This window comes from Culex pipiens, chromosome 2 (genome assembly GCF_016801865.2).
Source record: "Culex pipiens pallens isolate TS chromosome 2, TS_CPP_V2, whole genome shotgun sequence".
Classification (NCBI taxonomy): domain Eukaryota; kingdom Metazoa; phylum Arthropoda; class Insecta; order Diptera; family Culicidae; genus Culex; species Culex pipiens.
In genome coordinates this window covers 97339809-97357432 of record NC_068938.1, presented here as the reverse complement: position 1 = coordinate 97357432, position 17624 = coordinate 97339809, and the positions used below count along the sequence as shown (strand labels likewise).

At 37.9% G+C, this 17624-nt stretch overlaps 1 long non-coding RNA gene and 1 pseudogene across 4 annotated transcripts; one reads left to right on the top strand and one right to left on the bottom strand.

Moving 5' to 3' along the window:
- Positions 1-5925: 5925 nt before the first annotated feature.
- On the bottom strand, positions 5926-7580 carry LOC120416591 (40S ribosomal protein SA-like; annotated as a pseudogene).
- A 962-nt stretch (positions 7581-8542) lies between these two features.
- Positions 8543-11376, top strand: LOC120416611 (uncharacterized). Of its 4 annotated transcripts, XR_008212084.1 has the most exons (5): positions 8543-8734; positions 9442-9553; positions 9615-9765; positions 9824-10203; positions 10570-11376. It is a non-coding gene; the product is annotated as an uncharacterized LOC120416611 (long non-coding RNA). The 4 variants fall into 4 exon arrangements; XR_005605359.2 differs by having other exon boundaries at positions 8543-9553; positions 10024-10203; XR_008212083.1 differs by having other exon boundaries at positions 8543-9553; positions 9839-10203.
- The last annotated feature ends 6248 nt before the right edge of the window (positions 11377-17624 follow it).

The window sequence follows — 17624 nt, the reverse complement described above, 5'->3', positions numbered from 1 at the left end:
GCTTAATTCTACAGTAGTTCTTGAGATTATTTTTATTCCTATTTTATTTTGATAAAATATTTTGAGGAAAATCGCTACAGTTTCACAAAAACATAAAATTTCACGGGATTTCGCGGAAAAAGCCAAATTTTGCAGATTTCGCGCTGTCCGCGAAATCGTGAAATTTCACTAACCCTAAAAATGACTTCCATATACCATAATTAACATTAAAAAGTACAAAAATCAAACCAATCGCGCCTAGTTCCGGCAACGTCTAAATATAAATTCAGCTCCGTGAAACTTGTTGAAAGTGCAAAGCAGAACTAACAAGCACCGGACAAATGTTGATTTTCCCCCTCCATGAAACACCACCATAGATTGGCCTATAAAGAGCAGGAACCACCGGAGGATGGTTCCAGGTTCTTGGATGGTGTCCAGCTGTGCAAACAGTTGTCGTCGTCGTCGTCAGCCGTTTGATCTTTTTCTTCCGGGTCGTCGCAGCCACGTATTGCTGCTGAATGGCGAAACGATACCGAGATATCCCATAATGTATTTAGAGCCACGTCTGCTTTTCCGGTTTCGTGGCCAAGAGTGTTGCTTTCACGAATACGGGACATAAATGTGGAAAATTGCCTCTATTGAGAGCAACAGGTTTGGTGGAATGTTGAAGCTGGATCAATTTTATATTTTTACCTAAATAAAAATTGAAGAAAACTTAAAGTTCGAACGATCACAAAAACGAGCAGTCAAATCAATTCCGGCAAAAGTTTGCAACTTCACGTCAACTGCTGGGCCAAAGCCCGCAGGTTCACACCGATTTCAATAACCATGCGGCGGCGACAAAAGTTTTTCAATCAGATTCCGGTCGTATGCAGATGTTTGAAATGAGAGAAGCTCGACGGGAGGGAAAAAACATTCTGGAACTCTCCCTGAGGGAATTTTGCACCGCTTTTCCGGAAACCACGCGGTTGACCGAACAGCGACCGGTGAAGTGACAATTGTAGTTTAGCTTGTTCGACAACTGTTGGAAATTGAAAGTGGGTTGAACTTTTTGCCTTCCTCACTTTACTGAGGAAAGGCTATAAAATCACTCGAAAAACGAACTTTTTAGTTAGACCTCCTAGACCTACCTTCATTTGGACATATCGACTCAGAATCACCAGCTGAGCAAATGTCTGTGTGTTTGGCTGTATGTAGACATGTGTACCAAATCAATGTCACTGGAATATCTTGTCACAGGCTCAACCGATTTTGGCCGGAATGGTTTTAATCGATCCGTCTTAACGTCCCCTAAGTTGCTATTTAAATTCATGCAGTTTTATCATGTATTTAAAAAGTTATGTTAAAAAAACTGTTTCATATTAAATTAAAATTACGGTAAAAAGGGTGGTTTTTTCATGAAACCCTCACATGTTATATATTTTTAGAAAGCATATGAGTAGACCTTTCTTGTGGGTTAAGAATTTTCAAGATCTGACTTCCCTATCTAGAATTACAAGCAGTTTAAAAAATGGTCTGAATTTACATAACCTCAAACGGTCCCGTCTGGTCGCCACGAAAAAGCTTTGTAGAGGGATTCCATTTTCCTGAAAGGCGGTGTCTGTATAATCTTCACAAAAGTCTGTAGGAAGTATGTTTTTTTACTCATGAGCAATTCTCTACCAAAACCGGAAATGGATTTTATTTGTATTTTTTGATTTGGCTCAAACTTTGTGGGGGCCTTCCCTATGACCAAAGAAGCCATTTTGCATCATTAGTTTGTCCATATAAATTTCCATACAAATTTGGCAGCTGTTCATACAAAAATGGTACGTAAATATTCGAAAATCTGTAACTTTTGAAGGAATTTTTTGATCAATTTGGTGTCTTCGGCAAAGTTGTAGGTATTGTTAAGGACTATTTAGAAAAAAATAGGTACACGGAAAAAAAAAATTTCCCGATTTTTTTATTAACTTTTTTTTCACAAAAACTCAAATTCCCAAAATACGTATTTTTTGATTTTCGAGATTTTTTGATATGTTTTAGGGGACAAAAATCCGCAACTTTTGAGCTATAGAGAAACATGGTCAAAAAATCTGCCGCCGAGTTATGATTTTTTGAAAAACTGGTGATTTTTGGAAAAAATCGAAATTTCATACATACAATTTTTTTGACCTCATTTTTTTATGCAAAATTGAATTTGCAATCGAAAATTACTTTACAGATTTTTTGATAAAGGGCCCCGTTTTCAAGATATAGCCACCGAAAGTTTGATTTCAGCGAAATATTTGCAGTTTTGCGATTTTTAAAAATAGTGACCATGAGTGACCATTTCTAAAAATATTTTTTTTGAAAAGTTCAGAAAATTTGCTATAATATTGTCTAAGAGACATTGAAGATTTGACCTCTGGTTGTTGAGATACAGCGGCTTAAAGAAAAAGAAACACGAAAATTGAAGTTTTCTAAGTCTCACCCAAACAGCCCACCATTTTCTAATGACGATATCTCAGCAATTAATGGTTCAATTTTCAATGTTAATACATGAAACATTCGTGAAATTTTCCGATCTTTTCGAAAAAAATATTTTGAAAAAAATTAAATCAAGACTAACATTTTAAAAGGGCCAAACATTGAATATTATGTCCATTTGAAATGTTAGACTTGATTTAATTTTTTTCAAAATATTTTTTTCGAAAAGATCGGAAAATTTCACGAATGTTTCATGTATTAACATTGAAAATTGAACCATTAATTGCTGAGATATCGTCATTAGAAAATGGTGGGCTGTTTGGGTGAGACTTAGAAAACTTCAATTTTCGTGTTTCTTTTTCTTTAAGCCGCTGTATCTCAACAACCAGAGGTCCAATCTTCAATGTCTCTTAGACAATTTTATAGCAAATTTTCTGAACTTTTCAAAAAAAATATTTTCAGAAATGGTCACTCATGGTCACTATTTTTAAAAATCGAAAAACTGCAAATATTTCGCTGAAATCAAACTTTCGGTGGCTATAACTTGAAAACGGGGCCCTTTTTCAAAAAATCTGTAAAGTAATTTTCGATTGCAAATTCAATTTTGCATAAAAAAATGAGGTCAAAAAAATTTTATGTATGAAATTTATATTTTTCCAAAAATCACCAGTTTTTCAAAAAATCATAACTCGGCGGCAGATTTTTTGACCATGTTTCTCTATAGCTCAAAAGTTGCGGATTTTTGTCCCCTAAAACATATCAAAAAATCTCGAAAATCAAAAAATACGTATTTTGGGAATTTGAGTTTTTGTGAAAAAAAAGTTAATAAAAAAATCGGGAATTTTTTTTTTCCGTGTACCTATTTTTTTCTAAATAGTCCTTAACAATACCTACAACTTTGCCGAAGACACCAAATTGATCAAAAAATTCCTTCAAAAGTTACGGATTTTCGAATATTTACGTACCATTTTTGTATGAACAGCTGCCAAATTTGTATGGAAATTTATATGGACAAACTAATGATGCAAAATGGCTTCTTTGGTCATGGGGAAGGCCCCCACAAAGTTTGAGCCAAATAAAAAAATACAAAAAATAAAAATGGTCGAAATCGGCCGGTTTTGTAGAGAATTGCTCTCATCACTTATTTTTATTAGGACCTCTTAGGTGCTGCGATCACGTTAGGGGAGATCCATAAACCATGTGGACACTTTAGGGGATTGTAATCACTCTATAAATGAGAGGAACCCGGATGAACGAGGATGATTTAGTGACCATAAAGAAACATTAAATTACTTTTTGGGAAATGTTGACGATTTGTCAAATTGTTGGTTCGAAAATATGGTGGTGATGTTTTCACAAATAGTTAGTATTTGCAAAATTGTTAATTTAAATTTTAAATGGTGCTAGAATTTGATCATATTCTTGAACATAAATTTATTATTTGACAGATTCTCTTAATTTTTTTTTCGAAAAGAATAAGTTGATGTGTTTTTAAGGGAATTTGAAAAAAAAAACTAGGAATTACATATGTTTAAGAACTTTTATTATCATTTATATATATTTTTGCCTTCCATCTTGAACCTTTTGCGAATATTTCTATACTATTTATGAAATAATTTCTTTCAATTCCTCTATTTTTCAAAAATGCTGTTTTAAGCCTTATTTTTTAATCTACGTGAAGTTTATACATAATTTTAGTTAAATACATAGTTTCATCGCACCCTATCGATACGTACTTTGACAATGTGTTGTTGATTTGAACTAGGTACAAACAATTATTCACGTCTACTTTTGCTTTCAAAAATCGTTCTTCCACAGATGGTGCAATAGGGTGTAATATCAAAATCGATTTTTCAGCACAGCATTATTTTAGTTCCTTTTGGGGTCCTAAACAACTCCCCAAAGTTTGGGAACGATTGGTTTAGTCCTCACATTGCGCAAAGCGATTCAATTTTCCATACAAATTTGTATGGGAAAACTAATTTTTTTGAATTTTGATATTTAAAAAATCCAAGTTTCACGCTGTACTAAAACCGGATTCATATTCGGATGCTCTGGAATGTGCTCTACAACTTTCCCGAAGAGAGTATGATGCTAACTTGCTCCTGAAAGAAGATACAGCGTCCTCAAAACTCGTCTAAAACGGGATTTTCGATCAAAAAACACGTTTTAGACGAGTTTTGAACACGCTGTATCTTTTGATAGGAGCAAGTTAGCACCATACTCTCTTCGGGAAAGTTGTAGAGCACATTCCAGAGCATCCGAATATGAATCCGGTTTTAGTACAGCGTGAAACTTGGATTTTTTAAATATCAAAAATCAAAAAAATGATTTTTCCCTTACAAATTTGTATGGAAAATTGAATCGCTTTGCGCAAAGAGAGGACTAAACCAATCATTCCCAAACTTTGGGGAGTTGTTTAGGACCCCAAAAGGAACTAAAATAATGCTGTGCTAGCTAAATTTGGACAACTTTATTTTTTTCCATACAACCATATTACACCCTAATGGTGCAATTGTGCAAGTTTCAACAGGTCTAAACAAAAAATAATATTTCTCACCGTCACTTAAAATTGTATGAATTCTGCCAAAAAATATTTCAAATTCCTCTTCAATACTAAAAAAACAATCATTATTCGGTCTTTTTTCATTTCGTTTTCCTGACCAAGTTGACTTAAAGAACGGTTTGAAAATAAAGTTATTAAACTTCAATCTGGACAAAACAAAAAATTCTCTAACGTTGTTATATTTGTTAATCACGGATTCGTCAATAACAAATTTTTGAGTTGTAGTTCTAGTATCAATGGAATTGATCAAGTTCACCTTTTTGCAGAATTCTGAAACTTTTGGATCGATGGACAAGTTATCATAATTCCAATACTTCTAACTTACGTAAAATTGTCCGAGGATTCCGAATATGACAAAATTGAGACCAAAAAATGACGCTAAGATGGTCTACAGGGCAAAAACTAACGTTGTAAAATGTTTGTTATAGAAAAATCGAAATACTATGAGAAAAACTGCGATTGGCCAAAAAGTTAATACCGTAGGCTTATAGTTCATGAAATTCCCTAACTTTTGACCTATGGGAGTATGGGTGTTGGAGACTGTTGCAAAAAGTTATTAAGGTTTTAAAAAAATCCATTTTTAACAGTAATTAGCAAAAGCTATGAGAAAAAGTCAAACCAATCCTGGATGTCTATAGCACATTTTGAAGGGCTTCAAAAGACCCTTCGAATGCATCTAAGAGAGTTGGAATTGATGAAGTTTTACGGAAATGCGAGCAATTTTAAGATTTTTCATGTTTTTTGGACCTCAAACTTCAATGCCCGTTTTACCCCACTTCCCTTTGTCGTAGAGGGCTCTTATTTGGCATGAGTTCATCTCATGTATAGACAAACAAACCCTGAAAGTTTCATCCAAATCGGAGCACCTCGATACGACCTGTTTCACATCGGTGAAAAACTCGCTCTTAACAGTTTTATAAAATAAGTTGTTTGAAAAGTGGAAATCATCAAAGTGGATGGAGTTAGGAGCGAGTGTTTAACCTGCCAAACATACGAGAATTTCCCTAACGAGCTATTTATCACTCAATTCCAGTTGAAAAATGATGAGATGTAATTGAATGTCAAAGTGTTGATAAGCCAACATTAGAGGCATTCTGTAGTCAGTCATCGACAAACAGCCGACCAGCTTCGGACATGGCCCTTTGCGCGTAGCAGCACCGTCGTTTCTCCTTGGAATTCACCGAGGCTCCACCCTATAGGGTGATCCGATGGTCTGGGCGTCATCCTCGTTCCAGTCATCGAATTGGATCATCTTCAGGCTAACAGCACCAGTAACGGCCGTAACAGCCGCGGCAGCAGCCAGAGCAGCTTCCTCACCCCAGTTTTCACCCTCCTCCGGATCACATTAGAAAAACAGATCTGGCTTCAGCTCCCACTTGTCGGAGATCTTTCCGCGCAGCTTCAGCTCCTCACGGGCCAACAGCCACCACATCAGACCGACCGAGTGCGACGACTTGGTGTTGCACAGGATGGCAAAGTTGACGAACTTGAGCAGCATAGGACGCCTGATCGGTCAGCGGGCCGGTTTCGATCAGCAGCTGTGGCTCACGGAACGCAGGGTGGAACTGATTCGTGAACTGGCCTGCTATGAGGGTGGCCTCGGTGTAGTGCGCGAACTTGAGCACGGCACGCTGAGTGAACTGGGCGCTGGTAAACATCTCTCCGGAGTACTCGACGTACTGGCGGAACCGGAAGTGTTTGGATCGAGTTGTTGTGCATCGCATCAAAAGCCATCCCCAGCGGAAGCTCTGCACCTCCAGTTGGCGATTTCTAGCTGGATTTGCTCAAACCTGGCTGAACTGCTTGCTCTAAGCCGTGAACCGTTCCCTCATTCGGGGACCGGATTTTCCCGTGACATCGGCCAGGCCACTGAAACAACACACGGCTGTTTTTTTCCTTCTCCTTGAATTCCTTCATAAAGAAGTAAAATTGCCCCTTTGTCGCGAGGTAGTATTTCTTCGGAAAATCTGCAACGGGAAGGGATTAATTTTTATTTTTATTACAGCGTTGTAAGCAACTTACCAATAGCGTGGGAATTCTCTTTCTTATCAAATTATATTGCCAAAAAAAGACACAATGCACAGTGCAGGAAGGATTTTTCACGAACTTGTGTTTTTTTTGAGTCCAACTTCAAAAAAATGCAGATTATCGATTAATAATTATTTTCGACAGGACTCCTCCAACTCCTCGGATACAATCTACACTGTAACTGAAAATCCACATTTTTTTTTGGTAATCAGAGTCGAACAGAAAAAAAATCGTATGAAGAAGTGCGAAAACGAACTCAGCAAAGTGCGATTTTCAGTTACAGTGTATTTTGTGATTCCTACTGTTCTCTTTTGAGAGTGTAAAATTTGTTTACATCCAAGCCATCGAGAGTCGTGGGTGGTGGGTGGTAACGTTGGGAAACGAATCTCCGGGATCTCTCAAAGAGGCCATCCCGAAATGACGTTTTACTTAGCTTGCTAAACTTTAATATCTATAGATCACTATAGTGTTTTTTTATAGTTTCTAAGGGATTCCCTAGGTCAAATAAATCTCTAGAACATTTATTTACAAGCCAAGCAATACAGATTTTTTTTTTGATATTCGGTGTTTAAAATAAGGTTTTCATAGCTACATACAATGTGCATTTAGTAATTATTGATTGTTCGTTTACATGAACGCCAGTTAAAAATCAAACCTACGTCAGCATTTCTATTTTCAAATTAAATTGTATCTAAACGTTATTTATGGACGCCCCCTGCTGTCTTCGCACTCGCAAACGTCAACAATTCAATCGTAGCAGGCAGTTGTTTTTTTCGTCGTCGCGGCCGGCTGTGTGTTTACAAGTGATAACACCGTTTTGTTTTCGTTCGCGGGAGTTTGTTTGTGTTTATTATTACAAATTTTGTATGTGAGAACAATCGTGACCAAGGGTCCTGATTTTCGGTTCAATGAACAGAAACCAATCACTCATCGCCTATCCAGTCGTCGCCTATTCTAACCCGCTAGCATTCATGAGCGAATGAGACTTGCAACCATCCAGCGAGTGGCCCGAACTGTTCACTCAGCGAACAAATACATCGTGAAAACATTTGCCTACTCCGCTGCTCGACGACACTCACACACTAACATGCTCAGCAAAGAGCCACTCTCACAAAATGCCAGCGCGGTAGTCTTTTTGTCTTCACGCCCTCAGTTTGCCATCAATTTGATTTTTTCTTAGTGGAAGTGTCTTTGAATGGTGTCTATAATGTTATGAAATCAAAATAAATGCACAATTTAATTGATAACATTGATTTTAGGCAACCCAAATGAATGAGTATAACGCAGCGCATCAGAGAAAAAATGTTTTCAGTTCAGAGTGATCGGTGACGTTCGGCCAGCCTGAGCCGTTCGGAGACAGAGCCGATCAGAGAGAGAAGGAGAGTAGAAAAGAGAGTGTTCGGGAGCGAATGGTGCGAAAGTGACAAACGGTAGGAATTCATCAGTGCAGTATCGCGTCGCCTGCTATTTGTGCTCGCGAATGGAGTGATTGATTTTGAGCAATCAGGACCCTTGATCGTGACCAAATTGGCCACCGAAGAAGCGAGGACAAAATCTGTCTAGTGTTTTGAGTGGCCTCCGGAAGCAAAACAAGTTAGCAGCAGCTGTTTTTTCCTCCTTTCTGTGGGTGACGGCCTAACAACCTCCGGAAGGCGTTTTTTCGGCAGTCCAACTCCCGGATGTGCAACCTGCGCTTGAATTAGCTGTCAAAAGGTTTGTTTTCATTGATTTTGTCTTTCGCGTTCAGATTTGTTGTGAAAGTTCAATCAAAACCATGCAAATGGCAAAGTGTTAACAAAGAGTCTGTCCTGCTCACGTTAGTTGATTAGTTATTATATTATGAACGAGCAGGATAGATTCTTTGTTTACACTTCGACATTGTGCCATTTACATTGTTTTGCGTAAAAAAGGTCCACATATTTGCAATAGCCGTTAACAGTGAAAACTGGTCGGATTTAGACGTGCGCCAGGAGAACAAATCAAGCAAAACAATGTAAATGGGCAAAAGCCAAAGTGTAAACAAAGAGTCTGTCCTGCTCGTTCCTAACGTAAACATCCATTGAATTAAGCAGGACAGACTGTTTGTTTACACTTTGGCTTTGGCCCATTTACATTATTTTGCCTGAAATATAAGCAAATCACCTGCTGGAGGGTTAAGTTTTGGCTGACGCACGAAGTGATTTGTTTACCTTTTTTTGGTACCCTCCGCAAACGTCAAAGCATACAAAATTGCTGCCAGATCTTTTCCGGGAGAGATCCGGAAAAGTTCCGGCAGCAATTTGTATTGATATGACGTTTGCTGAGGGTGCCCAAAAGTTTAGTTACGTTCAGCCTGCAAATCACTGATTCTGACGGAATAAAGTGATTATTTATCACCCCTTGGGATTTCTTCTCAAACTTTTATCGTTCTCTTTTTCCAGGTAAAAGTAAAAGACGCTTACACAAAAAATGTTTTTTCAAAACGGCTGAGTCGATTCAAGCTGCTTTTCTGTCAGCTGAAAAAATAGTCTTGCCAACCCTACCTTCCCGAAGGTAAGTTTATTTTTCAAAAGAGTTATCAATTAAAATTATAAATGTTTCCTTCTTTTTCCAGAAAGGAGCGGAGGAGGAAGTTGATTCGCCGAAGTCGGAACGTGAGCTGCAAAACCGGCGGAGATTGTGTCGTTCCCATAGGCTAGGTTGGTGAGTTGATTGGTGAACTCGATTCCGTGCAAGCACACATCAGCGGCTTCTTGCTTAAGAAGGTAATTTGAAAAAAATCCTTGAAAAATTATCTTTAAAAAAAAAAGCTTTTAACTCCAGCTTCTAACATTCCAGATCGATCAATTGTTTTCAAGGGCATGGATAGCAACATCATCAAGAAGATTCAACTAACCACGTGCCGTTGATCATAAAAAACATTCTGTGCTGAAGAATATCACCAGCAAAACCACCTTCAGATAAGTGCTTGATTTTTTTCTACAAAAGAATTAGACACTTTGTGATAATTTCCAACATTTTAGGTAGAAACTCAACTTGGACCAAAAGCAACAGAAAAGGCAGCCCTAGTTGAAAAAAAAGAAAGATGTGTGCGTCAGTAAATCAAAAGCGATCTCGGGGTTGGAGTGAACTAAGAGAGCCAGGATCAGCAAATCTTCAGACAAAGATTGACTCCAAAGAATTCGACCGTATTAAAATTTCCGGTAAGTCAAACTAAAAGTTTTCTAAGAATGTATCCCCGATTGCCAAATAAAGCTCCACCACTTTACGCTAGCCCCTTCCCTCACAGAGCGTAAAAGGGGGCTTAACAATAACGGATTTTGATCTTCTCACAATATCAAAAACTGACCTTCCCAAGTTATTTCCGTCTGCTCGGGATGATAACAAGTTGTATTCTGGAGCAACATTTGAAAGGGACGGTACGAAATTGCTCTTACGGCCTTCTTCCCATTTCAACACATGAAAAGAAAGGCCGTAAGAGCGATGTCGTACTGCTCCCTTCAAATGTTGCATGTTTATTTATTACCATTTTTTTTTTTTTTTCATTTAGTTTGTTTTCTTTTTTTCAGGTTGAACTCAAGAACAACAAGATCACCAGATGAACTCTCGGTTATCCGACGTTGCACGACTGCGCCGTTTTCCTTCAGAACAATCTTCAGAACCGGCTGCTGAAGTAACCTCTGGGACCCCTCCATCCGACCAACAATTTCCAAAGAATGACGGAGATGGAGCTGATCGTGGTGTACAGCTTTGGTCAACTCTACCACAGCGGATACCTCCCTGAACTGTGTTTTTTCTTCTGTTTAGTTTATTCTAAAAATTTTTTTGTGTTATTTTCTCTTCAGTTTAATTTGTTGCCAATTTAGAATCCCGCAAACTCTCCATCATGTTTGAATTTAAAATCCATATATCATTAGGACAATTCAGACAAAAATATAATATATATATATCAAATAAAATGAAAAAATAAATAAGCTATTTGACCAAAGCAAAATTAATGTTTTCTAGCTCAAAATTCCGAAAATCCTTGAAAAATTGATGTTCATTCGAATTGTTACAACTGTTCCCCAAAATGTAATGCTCCATGAAAAATCACTGAAATAACTATTTAAAACCATAAAAATACCATTTGAGAAATGGTGAAATCCCTAAAATATATACGCAAAAATGAACTTTCAAAAAGCACTTGACAAAGTGTCGCTAGAAGAAAAAATCAAATAGTGAATATTGCTAACAACATATATGGGGAATAGTTCACTATTTGAGAGACAGTGAGGAATTAAAAAAAATATTTACCAAATAGTTGCTATACAATTTGGTAAAAGGTTGATTGAATATTTAACAAATGATTTTCAAACGGTTTTTTTCTATGCGGGCAACCACCCGCATAAAAAAGTACCATATAAAAACTTTTTTTCATATGGTAATTGAACTTTAAACTATATTGTTACTACCATTTCCAAAAATGTTTGACTACTATTTTAAAAATGGTATTTATATGGTTGGCATGAATTTTTACTATCTCACAAATGGTTTAACCATCTGGCATAAGGGTGGTTAGCAATGGTAACCTTAAAAAACTCAGTACTATTTTCGTCAAAAAACTGTTTGTTGTATGGTAAATAAATGGTTTAAGTACTATTTGGCAAAAAGTAACCTTAAATCAAACAGTTCACAAATAGTTTAATATAGTTAAATTTTAATTTTGGGAAATTGAAAAAACGATTTCACAAATAGTTACCATTTCTCAAAGTGTCATTGTATGATCCAATATGGTAATCAAATGGTAATTTTTTATCCGGGCACCTTAAGGTGGATTAAGTTACGTTTTGCCTTCCTCACTGAGGTAAGGCTATAATCCTGCTCTAAAAATGAACTTTTTATTAAAAGCTCAAAGACCCACCTTCATGTATACATATCGACTCAGAATCGAAAACTGAACAAATGTCTGTGTGTGTGTATGTGTGTGTGTATGTGTGTGTGTATGTGTGTGTATGTATGTATGTGACCAACATTCTCACTGAGTTTTCTCAGCACTGGCTGAACCGATTTTGACCAAACCAGTTGCATTCGACTTGGTTTAGGGTCCCATACATCGCTATTGAATTGTTTGAAGTTTCGATAACTAGTTCAAAAGTTATGTATAAAAATGTGTTTTCACATATATCCGGATCTCTTTTATATGCATGTAAACGATGTCCGGATCCATCATCCGACCCATTGTTGGTTAGGTAATCGAGAGACCTTTCCAACGAGGCCACAACATTGAAGATCTGGCAACCCTGTCTCGAGTTATGACCACTTAAGTGATATTTATGTACTTTTTTGAAGCCGGATCTCACTTAAATGTATGTAAACGTTGTCCGAATCCATCATCCAACCCATCGTTGGTTAGGTAATCGAGAGACCTTTCCAACGAGTCCACAACATTGAAGATCTGGCAACCCTGTCTCGAGTTATGACCACTTAAGTGATATTTATGTACTTTTTTGAAGCCGGATCTCACTTAAATGTATGTAAACGATGTTCGGATCCATCATCCGACCCATCGTTGGTTAGGTAATCGAGAAACCTTTCCAACGAGTCCACAACATTGAAGATCTGGCAACCCTGTCTCGAGTTATGACCACTTAAGTGATATTTATGTACTTTTTTGAAGCCGGATCTCACTTAAATGTATGTAAACGATGTCCGGATCCATCATCCGACCCATCGTTGGTTAGGTAATCGAGAGACCTTTCCAACGAGTCCACAACATTGAAGATCTGGCAACCCTGTCTCGAGTTATGACCACTTGAGTTATATTTATGTACTTTTTTGAAGCCGGATCTCACTTAAATGTATGTAAACGTTGTCCGAATCCATCATCCAACCCATCGTTGGTTAGGTAATCGAGAGACCTTTCCAACGAGTCCCCAACATTGAAGATCTGGCAACCCTGTCTCGAGTTATGACCACTTAAGTGATATTTATGTATTTTTTTGAAGCCGGATCTCACTTAAATGTATGTAAACGATGTCCGGATCCATCATCCGACCCATCGTTGGTTAGGTAATCGAGAGACCTTTCCAACGAGTCCACAACATTGAAGATCTGGCAACCCTGTCTCGAGTTATGGCCACTTAAGTGATATTTATGTACTTTTTTGAAGCCGGATCTCACTTAAATGTATGTAAACGATGTTCGGATCCATCATCCGACCCATCGTTGGTTAGGTAATCGAGAGACCTTTCCAACGAGTCCACAACATTGGAGATCTGGCAACCTTGTCTCGAGTTATGACCACTTGAGTTATATTTATATACTTTTTTGAAGCCGGATCTCATTTATACGCATGTAAACGATGTCCGGATCCATCATCGAATCCATCGCTGGTTAGGTAATCGAGAGACCTTTCCAACGAGTCCACAACATTGAAGATCTGGCAACCCTGTCTCGAGTTATGACCACTTGAGTTATATTTATATACTTTTTTGAAGCCGGATCTCATTTATACGCACGTAAACGATGTCCGGATCCATCATCCGACCCATCGTTGGTTAGGTAATCGAGAGACCTTTCCAACGAGTCCACAACATTGAAGATCTGGCAACCCTGTCTCGAGTTATGACCACTTGAGTTATATTTATATACTTTTTTGAAGCCGGATCTCACTTGAATGTATGTAAACGTTGTCCGAATCCATCATCCAACCCATCGTTGGTTAGGTAATCGAGAAACCTTTCCAACGAGTCCACAACATTGAAGATCTGGCAACCCTGTCTCGAGTTATGACCACTTAAGTGATATTTATGTACTTTTTTGAAGCCGGATCTCACTTAAATGTATGTAAACGATGTTCGGATCCATCATCCGACCCATCGTTGGTTAGGTAATCGAGAAACCTTTCCAACGAGTCCACAACATTGAAGATCTGGCAACCCTGTCTCGAGTTATGACCACTTAAGTGATATTTATGTACTTTTTTGAAGCCGGATCTCACTTAAATGTATGTAAACGATGTCCGGATCCATCATCCGACCCATCGTTGGTTAGGTAATCGAGAGACCTTTCCAACGAGTCCACAACATTGAAGATCTGGCAACCCTGTCTCGAGTTATGACCACTTGAGTTATATTTATGTACTTTTTTGAAGCCGGATCTCACTTAAATGTATGTAAACGTTGTCCGAATCCATCATCCAACCCATCGTTGGTTAGGTAATCGAGAGACCTTTCCAACGAGTCCCCAACATTGAAGATCTGGCAACCCTGTCTCGAGTTATGACCACTTAAGTGATATTTATGTATTTTTTTGAAGCCGGATCTCACTTAAATGTATGTAAACGATGTCCGGATCCATCATCCGACCCATCGTTGGTTAGGTAATCGAGAGACCTTTCCAACGAGTCCACAACATTGTAGATCTGGCAACCCTGTCTCGAGTTATGACCACTTAAGTGATATTTATGTACTTTTTTGAAGCCGGATCTCACTTAAATGTATGTAAACGATGTTCGGATCCATCATCCGACCCATCGTTGGTTAGGTAATCGAGAGACCTTTCCAACGAGTCCACAACATTGGAGATCTGGCAACCTTGTCTCGAGTTATGACCACTTGAGTTATATTTATATACTTTTTTGAAGCCGGATCTCATTTATACGCATGTAAACGATGTCCGGATCCATCATCGAATCCATCGCTGGTTAGGTAATCGAGAGACCTTTCCAACGAGTCCACAACATTGAAGATCTGGCAACCCTATCTCGAGTTATGACCACTCAAGTGATATTGATGTACCCTGTCTCGAGTTATGATCACTTATCTGTGTACTTATTTTTGTGGATCTAAAAAATATCTGAAATATGTGTCCAAACCGCTCATATTATCCATTGTTGGTAAAAAGTGAGGAAGGCATCAACCACATAGGTGGATTAAGTTAGTTTTTTTAGATGAATCCATGGATTTTACGGAATTGGTATAGAAACTATTCCAGAATGGAGTTGGGATTTAAGTTAATAAGTTAATTGAGTTTAATATCAGGAACTGGATAAAATTACAAGATAACTCAAGAACCAAAAAGGTATCTTTTTGTAGCTCTCTGTCTGCTCTTCAAATTCACATTTTCCTGCATAATTTTTGAAATGCTCAAAATTAAGCACATATTTTGATAAATTTCATTCAAATTTCAACCAGTCATCCAATTGGCTGACACACATTTGACAGCACAACATCACCCAGCACGACAAAATTTTCTCTCCAAGAAGCATAGTGCCGCGCTGCTATAGCTATCACCGCCATGCAAATTGGCACAAGTTTGCTGCTCTTGTTTGCCGGAGGTTCGGTTGTGTGTCGAAAAATCTGTCGAGGCACCTGTTGCGAAATTATGCGCCCGAATCCCGCCGGACAGGGTGGCGGGAGAAGCAGGATGGAGGTTTTGGCCCCGGGGGCAGGATTAGCATCATCTTTGCGCTTTCCAGCTCAGCGGGCGGTGTGTCTGGTTTTCAAAAGTTTCGTGCTTCATGATTTTCCGCTGCACATCGACTTTTCCACATCATTGGGTCTATTTTCATCAGCTGAGAAACGGACCTCTCCATCACCAGCACCGCCCCTCCCCGTGGTGTCCCAGTGAATGACAAAAATCTTGCTTCCTGGGAAAATTTACAAAGGAAAATGTACGAGATTGCGGGGAAAGGGGAAAGAGGGGGGAAGTATTCCACACGAGACACCAGAAGAAGAAGAAGTGAGCTATTTCTTTATTACACAGTTCAGTTCGTTTCGTTGCGCACCAAGGGTGATGGGAGGTCGGTGGTCGGAGGCAAGAATGAAGGATGGGAAGGCTCGCGTCCCCGCAGAGTCTGGTCGTCGTGTGTATGTTAAAGAAACATTCATCTTTATATCGATCGACTGGCGGAACGGCAAGCACTGGAGCTTCTTGAAACAACTGAAAGCGAGCAGCAAAAATGGATTTATGGTGATTTGAATTTCGCGATTCGAAAGTCTAAACTAGATATAACTGATTAGTTTTCAAAGCTTCAAACGATTGTATGTAAGGTGGATAAATGTTATTTAAAGCATATTTAAAAATATGTTCAAGGTGAAAATGGCAACACATTTAATTTTAATGATTATTTCATGCTTTTTTTATTAAAGGGTGAAATTAAAAAACTGAAAAGTGTATGGGACCACCCTAACGAAATTCGAAAATTTAAAAAATTGCATGGAACAACATATCGTCAGCTGTGTGCTATCTTGTGACATAGACCATTTTGGTCGAAAATGAGTTAATGATGACGTTTTGCTATACTTAACAAACACTACAAGATGCTTTAACCCGATTTTGGGAACTCGCTCCCGTTTCCCGGATATCGCAATACACACTTGTGACATAGACCAATTTATCATCAAAATGATCGTGCACACTTGTGACACGTCATACATGTTGTTGGAAAATGTGGAATTTTGAAACCATTGATTTGAGCTGATTTTAGTTTGTAGGGGAATTCTGTGCACACTTGTGACACGTATTATAATTTTTCTTTCGAAACACACTTGTGACACGTGCTTTTCAGATTTTTGATCACATAATTTACTGTATCTTTTAACTGGTGTAACCAAATTAGTTGAAACTTGGAGCGTTTGTTAAACGATAGTATACGAACCGATTGGCTCCATCATTCATAGTTTTGAAAATATTTATCATCAAAGTTAAAAATCGATTTTCTCGAAAAGTACTAAATGGTCGTTGTCACAAGATAGCACACAGCTGACGATATAGTTGGACAATTTTTGAATTTCATTAGGGTGGTCCCATACACTTTTCCCTTGAAAATTAGACATTTTCAAATGACGATATCTCGAGTTTAAAGGATTTTTCCAGCGTTTATTATGCTAGATCTCCTCTTTCGAATGCAACCTGGCGCTTAAAATTTGGCCTGTGCCTTTTAGAGTTATTTGAGCATCTCGAATCTCTTTTATCTTAAAATAGCTGTAACTTTTGACCCGTAGGTCCAAATTGACTTGTCAAAAATTAAAAATGTTCGATTTTTAGAGTTCTAAAAGTGCCTCCAACATCACTTTTATCTAAAACTTTACCCTGAATTGCTACGTTCAAAAAACTGCTTTTGAAGGTATGCTCAAGGGGTTTCCAGCATCAAGGATTACTGACCAGTATAAATGGAATTACCAGGATTACTGGAAAAAAGCCACGGATTACTTTGATTTCCCAGAATAACTTGGGATTAACAGAAACCACGCAGAATTGCAAAAATTTATAAAAATAACTTGAATTATTGCCTAGCTTCCAGCATATTGAGAAAAGTCTTTGGAATTGGATCGACTGACAGCTGTCAAATGCTCAAAACCACGTGCTTGGCAATAATGCGTCCATCCCGGTAATTCCCAGCTCCAAATTGCTGGGATTTTTTTTTTCAAAAACCGGGATTTTCCGAATCCCGACAATTTTTATATTTTGAATTCCTGGAATTATACAAAAATCTAATTTTGGCCTGGAATTTACATTAGCATTACAATTTATAAGTTTAAACTTTTCTAAAATTTTACATAAATTGGTAACATTTTATTTGTTGTCATTTTTGTTTTTTAGATATTTTAAACCAATTTTTTAAGCTGTTTTAGTCAGG